Source organism: Beta vulgaris, chromosome 5, assembly GCF_026745355.1.
Source record: "Beta vulgaris subsp. vulgaris cultivar EL10 chromosome 5, EL10.2, whole genome shotgun sequence".
NCBI lineage: Eukaryota > Viridiplantae > Streptophyta > Magnoliopsida > Caryophyllales > Amaranthaceae > Beta > Beta vulgaris.
The window spans coordinates 67042509-67057497 of NC_079206.1; positions in this window are offsets into that span (position 1 = coordinate 67042509).

Here is a 14989-nt window from a genome sequence, read left to right on the forward strand (position 1 = left end):
TGGGACGTGGAGTTTGGTGCCTCGCCAAGTTATGCTTAGCGGAGTATGTTGGGTGCTCGAAAAATTGTTGAAGGGAGTGAGGTGGAGGCTTGGAGATGGTCAAAAAATTGGCTTGGAGGAGAGGGTTCAGGACGAGTTATAACATTGCGACGTTTGCTTCCTGAAATGCTTGTGTTTCAAGTCGGACAGATAATAAAAATTGTTGTTGGAGGGAAGATCTTCTTCAAAAAGTATTCTTTGAAGTGGATATTGAGCGCATAAAAAACATTAACATAAGTAGAAGATTACCGGAGGATGAGTTGTGTTGGATGGGGAGTATGGACGGTGTATGTTTCAGGTGAGACGCATACAGGTTGACGATTGAAGACAACAACATTGTTTCTAGCTCGATGGGACACGACCCTATTTGCAAGCATTTGTGGAGCATCATAATCACCCCTAAAGTGGATAACTTCCTCTGGAGAGCAGCATGGGACATTTTCGCTCATAATAGCAACTTAAAGATGAAAAGAGCGATTGAAAGTGTGAATTGCATGCGATGTGGTGCTGAAGAAAATGCGACTCACGCTCTGCGAGATTTTTGGAGACACCAAAGGAGTTCTCGGTTCGAGTGGCAATTGTGGTGGTGTAGGAATGATCTTATATTCCAGCAGATGGAATGCTCTACGGAGTTGGGTTTGACGAGGGCCCATGATTTTTTGAGCAGCTATAAGAAGTTCAGTTTTAAGAAAGAGAATGGATGTGCGAGAACTAAGGCACACTGGTGCCCTTTGGGGTTAGTGGTCAGGGATGATAGAGGGGAAGTGAAGCAAGTCATGTCTCGTTCTTTGCTGCAGGTTTGGTTTGTGGAGCACACAGGCAACAACTATTTTGTGGGCTGCCAAGGTGGCGCAGGAGCAAGGGTGGAGAAGATCAGAAGAGTGTTGTGTAGTGTAACACCCCCAAAATCCATACACGTCTAATGCTACGTCGCATCGACTTTGGGAGTGTTACCGCCGCGATGGAACGCAAGGCATAATTAGAAATACGGTAACTCAAATTCATTGTCTCAAAACCAAATTGCAGCGGAATAGAAAATGTAGATACAACTCGGGAATCATAGTTGACCCCTCTTTATTCAAACTCAAACCATGTAACAATGTTCTATAAAATTCAGTAATAATCAAACCAAAAGTTACTTCAAACTACAGTCTAGCCCCCTTATGCTTGATATCATGCAGCAGCACCAACTCACCTAGTCTGCTCCCCATTGAAGTATCAATAGTTCATCACAGACAACAAACACATAATAACACACAGAGTCAGCTATGCTGAGTACGTAATGAACCATTGAAACTATATGAAATAAATGATGCATACATTACAACTGCTATATGAACCTACGTTACTCACATCTTTAATCTTTCATTATTTGGCATCGAACGGGCACCGTCATCTTACTAGAATCATACGGGCTACTGAATCCTTAATAGACAACTTGGTCTATTAGATGAAATGCAAATACGGTTTTGTTCCGTCTCACACCCATCACCTTAGTATGCATACCCTAGAGGTGATCATGGGCCGGGCCGGGCCGGGTTCGGGCCGGGCCGCGGCCAAAAAAAATTGCCCATTGGCCGGGCCGGGCCGGGCCTAAATTCGGGCCGAATTTTTGTGTCCAAAGCCCGCCAAAACGGGCCGGGCTTAGCGGGCTTTTGCGGGCCAAAACGGGCCGGGCCAAAAAATAGACTAAAAAGTCGTTTTTAGCTTGCCCAAAGCCCGCCCAAAAACAAAAAAAAATGACCGGGCCGAAAAATCCTGCCCAAAACCCGGCCCAAAAACGGGCCGGGCCGGGCCGGGCCAGCGGGCCGGGCCAAAATGATCACCTCTAGCATACCCCCAAGATCGAACGGAACCTTCCGCCTACTCGAGTTATCAAAATATAAGGACATTACTGTCGTCACAGTAGGCCTGCGTAGGAGTGTAGGACAAGTCCCACACTCCCCCCATTGTTCTATACTTGTAGGGAATCCAACTACAAGTATCGCCATAACTTCTTTTACTACCAATCATTCTTTTATAACTTTAAGGAGTCATTTACATGCTCTCTTAATTACCAAACTCAATCTCATTCTGTAACACTCTTGTTACTCTATAGATCAGATTAATAATGCTGATGTTACACTACGATAGAACTTCGCATTTCAATGCAACATATTTCAATGCATCATATTGATTTCACTTATAAACGTCTAACCAAACAATCACAATCAAATGTTCCCTATCATGGTACTAGGTCAATAATCAACAACTGCAACCTAAACATGATACTAAGCTTTGAAAGTAAACTGGTACGCGTACGCTTACCTGGGAGAATTTTCGCTGACTTAATAGAACGAGCCGCTTATGAAATTGGGACCTAAATCGTTAAAACAAAGCTTTAGTGTTACGTCCTTGATAACACTAACAACTACTACGTACTAAGACCATAACGATCTAACGATTCGAATTACGCAATAGTTAAAACCTTATTCCAGAACTTTCGTTATAATTCTAATCTAGTGAATTTAACGTCTTTTAGAAGTCAGAGTTAGTGAGTAACTAAGTTAGTTAGTAACATTAGTCCACTATTTTACCAATCCAAAATGTCATAAGTCCAACCTGTCTTATGTCCAGAAGTTAAGTCATATGTCCAAAAGTAAGTCATATGTCCAAAAGGTAAGTCATATGTCCAAAAGGTAAGTTCCATGTCCAAGTAAGTTCCAAAGTTAGGTTTCCGTGAAACAAGTCACCCATGAAACGATAATAATTGTAACTAATAATAATACACACGTCTTCCTACTTTTATCTTATTCCAATTACAAACCTAACCATATTTTAACTTAACAACAGAATAATAACTTAACTAGTTAAACAATCTGCTAATTTACTAACCATTCCAATTATTAATTATTAATTACAAACCTTACTTAACTACGAAAACAGTAAATATAAGTAATAAAACTGATAATACTTTAGGTACATAATAGGGTATACCGCTAAATTTGCCGGCGAAAGAAACTCCGGCGACCGAATTCCGGCGACCCTTGCTGCCACGCACACGCGCGCTACTGTTTCGCACGACACACCCGTGCGGTCTCTGTCGCCCAAACTCACACACGCGACCCCGGTATGTCGCGTCACCACTCGCACCACTGAACCACTCGCACAACCTCCTCGCAACGTCGCACAACACTGCACTCGCACCCCCGATTCCTCGCGCACAACCCTCGAACACCGCGACCCTCGTCGCAGCACTCGAACCACACACACGCCGCACGAAACCGCGGACGAAAGCCTCGACACACCCGCGCGAACCTTCGACACACCCGCACCGAACCCTCGCCTGAAATCGCACAAACCTCGAGCAAAACTTCGACGAATCCTCGCACGTCTCAGCCCTCTTCGCCTGCGCACCCTCCGCGCGCTCGAGTCACCACCCTCGACGATTTTCGAGAAGACACGGCGAGGGAGACGAAGAATCTGAGGGAGAGAAGAGATCCGAGAGAGAGAAAAATTCTGAGAGAGAGAAGGAAAGGAAGATCGGCCAAGAGAGAGAAGAGAAAGAAGGTCGGCTGAGGAGAGGGAGAAGAAGAGGGTTTAGGGTTTTCTGAAATTCCCTCCTTTTCTTTTTATACTCCCTTCAAAAGATAGTCACCCTAGGTCAAGTGAAGATTAGGTTATTCTTTTAAAACTCCGAAAATTCCTAACAAATTCATACTAACAATAATTTATTCCTATTAATTTGTAAATAGATTAAAATACCTTTTTATTAATTTTTTATATTTCTTAATTAGTACGAAATTGCTACTTAAAATACGGAGTATTACAGGCTTCCCCCCTTAAAAGAAGTTTCGTCCCGAAACTTTGAGGTAGCCCGTCTTAACGACGATCTTTTGCACTTCTAAGTCCCAAATTTCACAAGCGTTTTCTAACGTTCACACAATAGATAAGCAGTTTTCACACATAACTAGCATATAACTAACATAATCAACATAATTAACATACTTTAGGGTGAAAGCGCGAAATTCTATCGCATTCTTCCCCCCTTAAAAGAAAAGTTACGTCCCCGTAACTCACGTACCTCTTGGAAAAGCTCAGGGTACTTCAGACGCATTGCATCTTCGGCTTCCCATGTGGCTTCCTCGGTAGTTTGATTTCTCCACAACACCTTGACAATTCTGACGTCCTTATTCCTCGTACTTCGCACTTTGCGGTCTAGGATCTGGACAGGTTTCTCCTCATAGGACAAAGTTTCGTCTATCTCTACGTTTTCAGGTTCAAGGACATGTGACGCATCAGGTACGTATCTCCGGAGTTGGGATACGTGAAACACGTTATGGACCCTTTCTAGGTCGTTGGGTAAATCCAGGCGATAAGCAACTTTCCCTACCCTCGCCAGTATCTCATAGGGTCCTATGAACTTAGGGCTTAGCTTCCCCTTTTTCCCGAATCGCATCACTCCTTTCATTGGGGACACCTTAAGCAACACTTTTTCCCCAACTTCGAAATTTTCGTCCCTTCGCTTCTGGTCCGCATAGGATTTTTGCCTGTCCTGTGCAGTCTTAATCTTTTCTTGAATGACTCGCACTTGATCCATCGTCTCTTGAATCATATCAGGTCCTAACACTACAGTCTCACTGATGTCGTTCCAACACAAAGGGCTACGACACTTTCTCCCGTACAACGCTTCAAATGGTGCCATCTTAATACTAGCATGGTAGCTGTTGTTGTATGAGAATTCTATGAGGTCCAAATGGTCTTCCCATGACCCTTGGTATTCTAAAGCACATGCTCGCAACATGTCCTCTAAGGTCTGAATAGTTCGTTCGTTTGACCATCGGTAGCTGGGTGAAAGGCTGTACTCATTAATAGCTCACTACCAAATGCTTCCTGGACCTTTTTCCAGAAATTCGACAGGAATCGAGAGTCTCGATCTGATACTATACTTGTGGGTACTCCATGCAATCGAATGACATTTTTCACATAAGCCTTGGCTAAGGCTTCCATACTCCACGTATCTTTCATAGGTATGAACCTTGCTGTCTTGGTTAGTCTATCCACTATCACCCAAATGGTATTATTGCCTCCCCGACTCCTAGGTAAGGCGACAACGAAGTCCATGGATATCGAGTCCCATTTCCATGTCGGAATGTCTAAGGGTTGAATCTTTCCCTGAGGTCTCTTGTGTTCACTTTTGACTTTCTGGCATGTTAAGCATTTGGAAACAAACTCAGCTACTGCTCTCTTCATACCAGGCCACCAAAACATCTTCTTGAGGTCCTTATACAACTTATCTCCCCCTGGGTGGACAGAATACGTCGTGTTATGACCCTCGCTCATTATCTTTTGTTTCAGCTCTTCACACTTTTGTGGCACGCACCACCTACCCTTATATCGTATGCTCCATCCTCATGGATCGCAAACCCCTCTGCTTTGCCCTCCTTAAGCTTTGCCTTGACTCGCTCAAGTTTCACATCCCCAGGTTGATTGCCCTTATCTCTTCTAGGAAGTTAGGTTCGATGGTTAGGGCACTCAGCAATCTTTCTACCTCCCCTTCATGAACAACTTCTATCTGAAGTCTAGAGAATTCCTCACAAAGTTTGTCGGCAACGACTAATGTATTCAGGCTATGGCTAGACTTGCGACTTAACGCATCAGCAACAACGTTGGCTTTACCCTCATGGTATTGGATGTCTAAGTCATAGTCCTTGATGAGCTCTAACCATCTGCGCTGCCTCATGTTGAGGTCTTTCTGGGTGAAGATATATTTAAGGCTTTTGTGATCGGTGAAGATACGGCAGGTTACCCCATAGAGGTAGTGTCTCCAGATTTTGAGTGCAAATACTATGGCGGCCATTCTAGGTCATGTGTTGGGTAATTGACTTCATATGGCTTCAACTGTCGGGACGCATAAGCTATAACTTTCCCGTTTTGCATCAGAACACAACCCAACCCATTTTTGGATGCATCACTATACACATCATATCCTTCGTTCCCATTAGGCAAGGTTAGGACAGGGGCTGAGGTTAACTCTTCTTTGACGTTTGGAAGGCCTTCTCACTGTCCTCATTCCAGGTAAACCTACAATCCTTCTTCATCAGGTTTGTCATAGGTTTTGCTATTTTGGAGAAGTCTTTCACAAATCTCCTATAGTAACCGGCTAAACCCAAGAAACTTCTTATATCCGTGACATTCTTTGGGGTAGGCCATTCACTCACGGCTTTGATTTTCGCAGGATCGACTGATACACCCTCCTTAGAGATAAAATGACCCAAAAATGACACTCTTTCCAACCAAAATTCACATTTCGAAAACTTTGCATAAAGTTGGTTGTCCCTAAGTGTCTGCAAAATGACCCTCAAATGATCCTCATGTTCCTCCTTGTTCTTAGAATAGATCAGGATATCGTCTATGAATACTACGACGAATTTGTCTAGGTAGGGTCGGAAAATTCTATTCATAAGGTCCATGAAAACTGCAGGTGCATTGGTTAACCCAAAAGGCATAACCGTAAACTCATAGTGGCCATATCTGGTTCGAAAGGCAGTCTTAGGTATATCATGATCAACAATCCTCAACTGATGGTAACCAGACCTTAAGTCGATTTTGGAGAACATCCCCGCACCCTGAAGTTGGTCGAACAAATCATCAATCCTAGGTAATGGATACTTGTTTTTCACGGTGACATTGTTCAACTCCCGGTAGTCTATACATAACCTCAAGCTACCATCCTTCTTTTTCACAAATAAGACGGGTGCTCCCCATGGCGACATGCTAGGTCTAATATACCCTTTGTCTAGTAGTTCCTCTAACTGGTTCTTTAACTCATTCATTTCTGCCGGAGCCATCCGATATGGGGCTTTCGAAATGGGTCCAGTCCCAGGTACTAGGTCAACGGTGAACTCTACATCTCTCCTTGGAGGCATACCAGGTATTTCCTCAGGAAAGACATCCTGGAATTCTCGGACTATGGGCACATCTTCAGGCCTTAACGGATCATCCTCACTCTTCTCACTGAACACATAAATAGGGGCCAACCCTTGTCTACGTAGTTCTTAAGTTGTAACGCATTGATAACTTTAATTCCTGGTTCTCGAGGTATTCTCCTATATGACACTCTTTTCCCCGAAGGGTCCTTTAGTTCCACTTTTTGCGCATCGCAATCTATCTTAGCCATGTACTTCCCAAGCCAATCCATCCCCAGAATGATATCTAGGTTTGATAAGTTAAACTCTATCAGATCAGAGGGAAAGTATCCCTCACCTATCTTTAATGGCACTTTTAGGAATCTTTTAGAACAATTAACAGTCTCCCCAGATGGAATGACTATAGGCATAGAAATCGACTCAGACTCGACCAATGTTAAATTTCTAACAGTTGCATGGGCAATAAATGACAAGGATGCTCCAGAATCAAATAAAACTTTAACAGGAGTGGAGTTGATAGAAAATGTACCCGTGACAACGTCTCTACGAGCCTCTTCTTCTCTAGCCGTCATCATGTACAGCTTCCCTTTGCCCTTATCTTGGGAACTAGTTGCATTGTTCACATTAGAGACTTGGTTGCTGGTGTTGGTAGCGGGCTTGGAATAGTTAGAATTCCCATTGTAATTACCTCCCCCGTTACCATTCCCGTTACCATTTCCGTTTCGGGGCTTGTCCCCATAGTTCCCCTTCCTTTGGCCATTGGGGTTTAGCTTGTTTTTCGAATAGCATTCATAGGCTCTATGCCCCATCTTCCCACATTCCCGGCATTCAACCTTGTTACCCTCACAATCCTTACCAGGATGGTTGTTAGGCACTTTCTACACCGATATACACGCTCAGGTCTGCGGTTATTGGTGTTGTTGTTGCGTGTTGTTGTTGTTGTGTTGGGATTATGGTTATTATTGGGTCCCTTACCAAAATTTCTCTGAGGGTTTTGATTATTCTGGTTCCCGTTGTGCTTTTTCTCAAATTTTGGCCCTCAGGGTTTGGGTTATCCTTACGTTTCTCGCCAAGCTTACCCCCTTCCTCCCTCTCCTGATAGCATAAAGGTGGGCAGCTTTGCCAAACACATGGTCCAGAGAGGTGAATGTATCTCCCCCCAGTCTACCCTGCAGGTCAAGGGTAAGTCCCAATTCAAAACGTGAGGCTTTAGCCTCCTCAGTAGGGGCAATCTCTGGGCCCTATAGTTCATAATAATTTTCGGTAATATCTCCTCACGACATGGTCCCTTGCTCCAGCATCATAAACTCTGGGCTTTGTTTTTGTTTCTTAAGATACGGAGGGTAGTACTTGTCTCTTAGGGCCTTTTTAAAAGTTTCCCACCCGAAACCGTGGCTGTAGAAGGTTGTCCTTAGCCTGGGTCCACCAGAAATGGGCATCCCCCTGCAGATAGTAACTAGCTAAGGGCACAGTTTTCTCGTCAGGACAGGATAGGGTGAAGAAAAGCTTATCAAATTCCCCAACCCAGTTTTCCAACTCTTCAGGTCCCCCTTTTCCATTTAGTATAGGTGGGTTCCTACGGGCCACTTTTTCAGATAGGTTCCATCTCCGGCTGTGATGCTTGGCTGTGGCAGTTAATCTGTACTAGGTCACGTATCGATTGCTCGATGTTAAGAGAGGTGTCAGGGGCGCCTCCCGATCGAACCATTCTGCGCTGAAATTAACATAGTAGCTATTTCAGTGACTTACACATAATTTTTGTTTTAACTTATTCAACGAATACACATTTAACATATAAACATATATTGCGAACACCTTTAAGTCTGTACTGACTTGCATTACAATCATCCAAAATAAGATGCCACAATTAACAATAAAAGATAACACTATGCACTATTATTGAAAATGGGAATGTAATGTTTGTAAAGAAATACCATATATATATATATATATCAAATAATGTTACTCCCTAATCGGCATGCAAGCCTTATTATCACTAACATAACAAATGAACAAAAACGATCAAAATAAAACAAAAATCCTAATCCTACATATATGTCAAAGAACTATGGGCTAAGGCGGTGAGCTTCATCCTCTGATCCAGAATCCTCCATCCCTCCATCAAGGTCAATCTCATCTGCCTCAGGCTCGCCGTCCTCAAAGAATATATCCTCTAGTATGGGTCCTTGGTCTTCCTCGGGGTCTTCTTCCTCGATGGGATCCTCCTCCTCAATGGGATCCTCCTCCTCAATGGGATCCTCCTCCTCAATGGGATCCTCCGCCTCAATGGGATCCTCTTCCTGAACAGGATTCTCATCCTCAACAGGGTCTTCATTCTCAGCAGGGTCCTCTCCCTCAACTGGTTAGTCCTCTAGTGGAGGTGGCTCATCATCATTATCCTCCCCATGTAACCCTGGTACAACCTGGACCCCACCCAACACTATAATGAAGGTCCTATTGTTCCTTTCATCATCAAGACGTAAGTGACTGTCCTAAGATTCTGAAAGTCATCGGCTAATAACTCATCCTCAAATGGCTGGTATCTTGGCCTCTTTGCCACAGGTGCTGATGGCGGTTCAGGTATGACCCCTGGGTTCTTAGAATTCCCATCTATGGCCCTATTGCTCGAACTTTCCCTTTCAGATGAAGTAGAAGGGTTTTGACCCCTGGTCTCACGAACCCTCCACTCATTCTCGCAGTATTTAAGGTCAGTGAGGAAGTGCTTTTCGGAAGGAGGTTCTGGTATCCGTAGGTATGCTTATTCCTATTGAAATACCCTCTGTAGTCCACATATCCCCATACCTACGATGAACAAATCTATATGGCTCTATTCTGGAACATAACGAAGCATGAAGTGTATCCTAGAGCCCTCAGATCGTAACCACTGCTCCCCTTGCATAATTCTGTAATCCATAGCAGACTTCATTTTAAAGAACCACATATCCCAGCTCCCCTACTTGTTTCATCAAAAAGTCCTTACAACCTATGTCGTGAACCATCTGCGAAAGTAAAAACAAAATAGAATAGTCTAAGTTTTTGTAAAGAGGTAAATGCTCATTTTAACTTTGAAATCCACAAGTGAAATCAAGCTCATTTCGATCAATAAAATAGTTTTTATACTTAAATAAGTTTTGAGTCTAATCAATTTAGACCTATCTTTGTACACTCTCTTAATCTAGTCACATTTGAAGATTTCAAGAATCTTTCACCATTTCAATTACACAGAGAGCACATACAAGTTCGAGATACAACAAAATGCAATGATAACATCCTATGACTTAATGCACATGACATGATCTATATGCTCCTAGCCCATACTACCCGTTTTGAAATCGTTTCGAAAACGTCTTTGAAAATAGGAGCTTCTGGCTCTGAATCCAGTTTTGTAACACCCCCAAAATCCATACACGTCTAATGCTACGTCGCATCGACTTTGGGAGTGTTACCGCCGCGATGGAACGCAAGGCATAATTAGAAATACGGTAACTCAAATTCATTGTCTCAAAACCAAATTGCAGCGGAATAAAAATGTAATACAACTCGGGAATCATAGTGACCCCTCTTTATTCAAACTCAAACCATGTAACAATGTTCTATAAAATTCATAATATCAAACCAAAAGTTAACTTCAAACTACAGTCTAGCCCCCTTATGCTTGATATGCAGCAGCACCAGCTCACCTAGTCTGCTCCCCATTGAAGTATCAATAGTTCATCACAGGACAACAAACACATAATAACACACAGAGTCAGCTATGCTGAGTACGTAATGAACCATTGAAACTATATGAACATAAATGATGCATACATTACAACTGTTATATGAACCTACGTTATCTCACATCCTTTAATCTTTCATTATTTGGCATCGAACGGGCACCGTCATCTTACTAGAATCATACGGGCTACTGAATCCTTAATAGACAACTTGGTCTATTAGATGAAATGCAAATACGGTTTTGTTCCGTCTCACACCCATCACCTTAGTATGCATACCCCCAAGATCGAACGGAACCTTCCGCCTACTTGAGTTATCAAAATATAAGGACACTACTGTCGTCACAGTAGGCCTGCGTAGGAGTGTAGGACAAGTCCACACTCCCCCCATTGTTCTATACTTGTAGGGATCCAACTACAAGTATCGCCATAATCTTCTTTTATTACCAATCATTCTTTTATAACTTTAAGGAGTCATTTACATACTCTCTTAATTACCAAACTCAATTCTCATCTGTAACACTCTTGTTACTCTATAGATCAGATTAATAATGCTGATGTTACACTACGATAGAACTTCGCATTTCAATGCAACATATTTCAATGCATCATATTGATTTCACGTTATAAACGTCTAACCAAACAATCACAATCAAATGTTCCCTATCATGGTACTAGGTTCCAATAACATGAACTGCAACCTAAACATGATACTAAGCTTTGAAAGTAAACTGGTACGCGTACGTACCTTGTAGCGGAGAATTTTCGCTGACTTAATAGAACGAGCCGCTTATGAAATTGGGACCTAAATCGTTAAAACAAAGCTTTAGTGTTACGTCCTTGATAACACTAACAACTACTACGTACTAAGACCATAACGATCTAACGATTCGAATTACGCAATAGTTAAAACCTTATTCCAGAACTTTCGTTATAATTCTAATCTAGTGAATTTAACGTCTTTTAGAAGTCAGAGTTAGTGAGTAACTAAGTTAGTTAGTAACATTAGTCCACTATTTTACCAATCCAAAATGTCATAAGTCCAACCTGTCTTATGTCCAGAAGTTAAGTCATATGTCCAAAAGTAAGTCATATGTCCAAAAGGTAAGTCATATGTCCAAAAGGTAAGTTCCATGTCCAGAAGTAAGTTCCAAAGTTAGGTTCCGTGAAACAAGTCACCCATGAAACGATAATAATTGTAACTAATAATAATACACACGTCTTCTACTTTTATCTTATTCCAATTACAAACCTAACCATAGTTTTAACTTAACAACAGAATAATAACTTAACTAGTTAAACAATCTGCTAATTTACTAACCATTCCAATTATTAATTATTAATTACAAACCTTACTTAACTACGAAAACAGTAAATATAAGTAATAAAACTGATATAATACTTTAGGTACATAATAGGGTATACCGCTAAATTTGCCGGCGAAAGAACTCGGCGACCGAATTCCGGCGACCCTTGTTGCCACGCACACGCGCGCTACTGTTTCGCACGACACACCCGTGCGGTCTCTGTCGCCCAAACTCACACACGCGACCCCGGTATGTCGCGTCACCACTCGCACCACTGAACCACTCGCACAACCTCCTCGCAACGTCGCACAACACTGCACTCGCACTCCCCGATTCCTCGCGCACAACCCTCGAACACCGCGACCCTCGTCGCAGCACTCGAACCACACACACGCCGCACGAAACCCGCGGACGAAAGCCTCGACACACCCGCGCGAACCTTCGACACACCCGCACCGAACCCTCGCCTGAAATCGCACAAACCTCGAGCAAAACTTCGACGAATCCTCGCACGTCTCAGCCCTCTTCGCCTGCGCACCCTCGCGCGCTCGAGTCACCACCCTCGACGATTTTCGAGAAGACACGGCGAGGGAGACGAAGAATCTGAGGGAGAGAGAGAGATCCGAGAGAGAGAAAAAATTCTGAGAGAGAGAAGGAAAGGAAGATCGGCCAAGGAGAGAGAGAGAGAAAAAGAAGGTCGGCTGAGGAGAGGGAGAAGAAGAGGGTTTAGGGTTTTCTGAAATTCCTTCCTTTTCTTTTATACTCCCTTCAAAAGATAGTCACCCTAGGTCAAGTGAAGATTAGGTTATTCTTTTAAAACTCCGAAAATTCCTAACAAATTCATACTAACAATAATTTATTCCTATTAATTTGTAAATAGATTAAAAATACCTTTTTATTAATTTTTTTATATTTCTTAATTAGTACGAAATTGCTACTTAAAATACGGAGTATTACATGTAGAGCGATGCACATACTATCGTTCAGGCCATTAACAATTTGTGTTAGAGGAGAGACGACATTCATACGATTGTTGAAGATATTAGGCTTTTAAAATCAGAGTTTGATAACATTAATTTTTCGTTTTGTTTTCGTGATGGTTGAATATATTAGGCATAATGGTACACCTAAATTAAGACACTAATTTGATCTTTCCATTTGAAAAAAATAGATTGATCTTTGGTCCAAGATTTTTTAAGTTTTGGTCTTGCATCATTTTTCAAATTTCTATACTCTTTGCTTATCATTTTTTTCTCCTTTATATTCGTGTTGGCTATACAGTATGCAAATAATCATGCTCTATTTTGGCTGTTACATGGGTAGAATATAAAAATAGCAAAGCAATAGCTTCTAGCTTTTAGATAAATGTAATTCAAATGCACATGTTGGTTACCGCTATAATTTTGAGATTATCATGGCGTTCAAATGGATAGTGAGATATGGACATATGGTATGTGTTTGGTAGGTAATTATCCAACAAATGGACGGGCAGAAAGCAAAACAACCCGTCAACAGGTCGAGCAACGAATTAAGGCACCAATTTCAATATGAGTTTTATTTATTTATTTATCTTCTAGACGTATGCAGCCCCATTTTTTAGATTTTGGTGGCATAATGGTACACCTAAATTAAGACACTAATTTGATCTTTCCATTTGAAAAAAATAGATTGATCTTTGGTCCAAGATTTTTAAAGTTTTGGTCTTGCATCATTTTTCAAATTTCTATACTCTTTGCTTATATTAGGGGAATTAGATTGATAAGAAATATGGAGTGTTTCGATGCCACAACCTACCAAATGCAGTCTACTTCCGTTACAATTTTTCCATGTTGAGCCATCATCTAATGAGAAGGCGGAAAAATATACATCTTCTCTGAAGAACACAAATGTGGTTGATACATAACCCCTGAATATTCTGCCTCAATTCCAAGCATGAAAATGAGATTAGTTGGATCGTGATAAGTTATCGATTTCCCGCCTGTCATTGTACCAAAGAGACTTTGTGCTGCCATTTGAAGCGAATATGAGCATATCAGTTAATGAATTCCTAAATCGGGTTGCCATAGGAGGTTGTTCAAATAGAGGAAGAAGATTCAAGATGATTTTGTCTTAGTTTCTCAAATTTAACATATCACATACTCTGTCAAAAAAGACGATACAAAAAATAAATAAAGCTACTCCTTATTATTACTAATATAAAGCAAGTTTATGGCATTCAATTGGACGAAAATGAAGTTCAATATGAGCAAGACGACAACAACAAGGAAGCCGAAAAACGAAGATTTGATTGGTGAATTTATGGTAATTTTCTCTTTATAATCTCCCTTCACTCTTTTGTTCCTCTTATAATTACCTCATCAATTATCTGGTATCACATCTTATAATTACTTGCAACCTAATTAAACTCGATTTTATGTTAGTTATACTTGCAAATTAATTGCATAAATGAGTAAATAAATACTTGATTTACTTGTAAAGAATTATAGTATAAAAAAAGCAACATGAGATTAAAGAGAAGATTACTTACTCGACAGCATCAGGATAGGCCGTATATTTGGTACTGCCCCTGGGCGGCATTGTATTGGGGTGGTGACCGATGTTGTAGGCTGAACAAAATGAATAAGATGGTAAGAATGTGGTTTTAAAGTCTCTTTGGTATAGACCAAAAAGCCCAACAACCATTTTTTTGTTTGACTTGGAATCAAAAGCTTGTAGTTGAGGTGAATATTATTCTAGATAAAGAGGCTTTTTGGCAAATTAGATCGCGGTCACATTGTTTAATGCAAGGAGACTGTAACACCCATTTTTTCCACTTATCGAAAACCCTAATAGAATCTATACTAATATATTAAAAAGCATCTTTCAAAAAAAAAAAAAAACATTTTGAAACAAGTCAACGCTGTCACGTTGCACTTCTCCTTGAGTTGTTTCATTCCATGTCATCATTATGCACATTTAAAAAAATAGGAACATGCTCCATATAAGATTCGACCACGTGACCTCAAGTTAATGTGAAAAT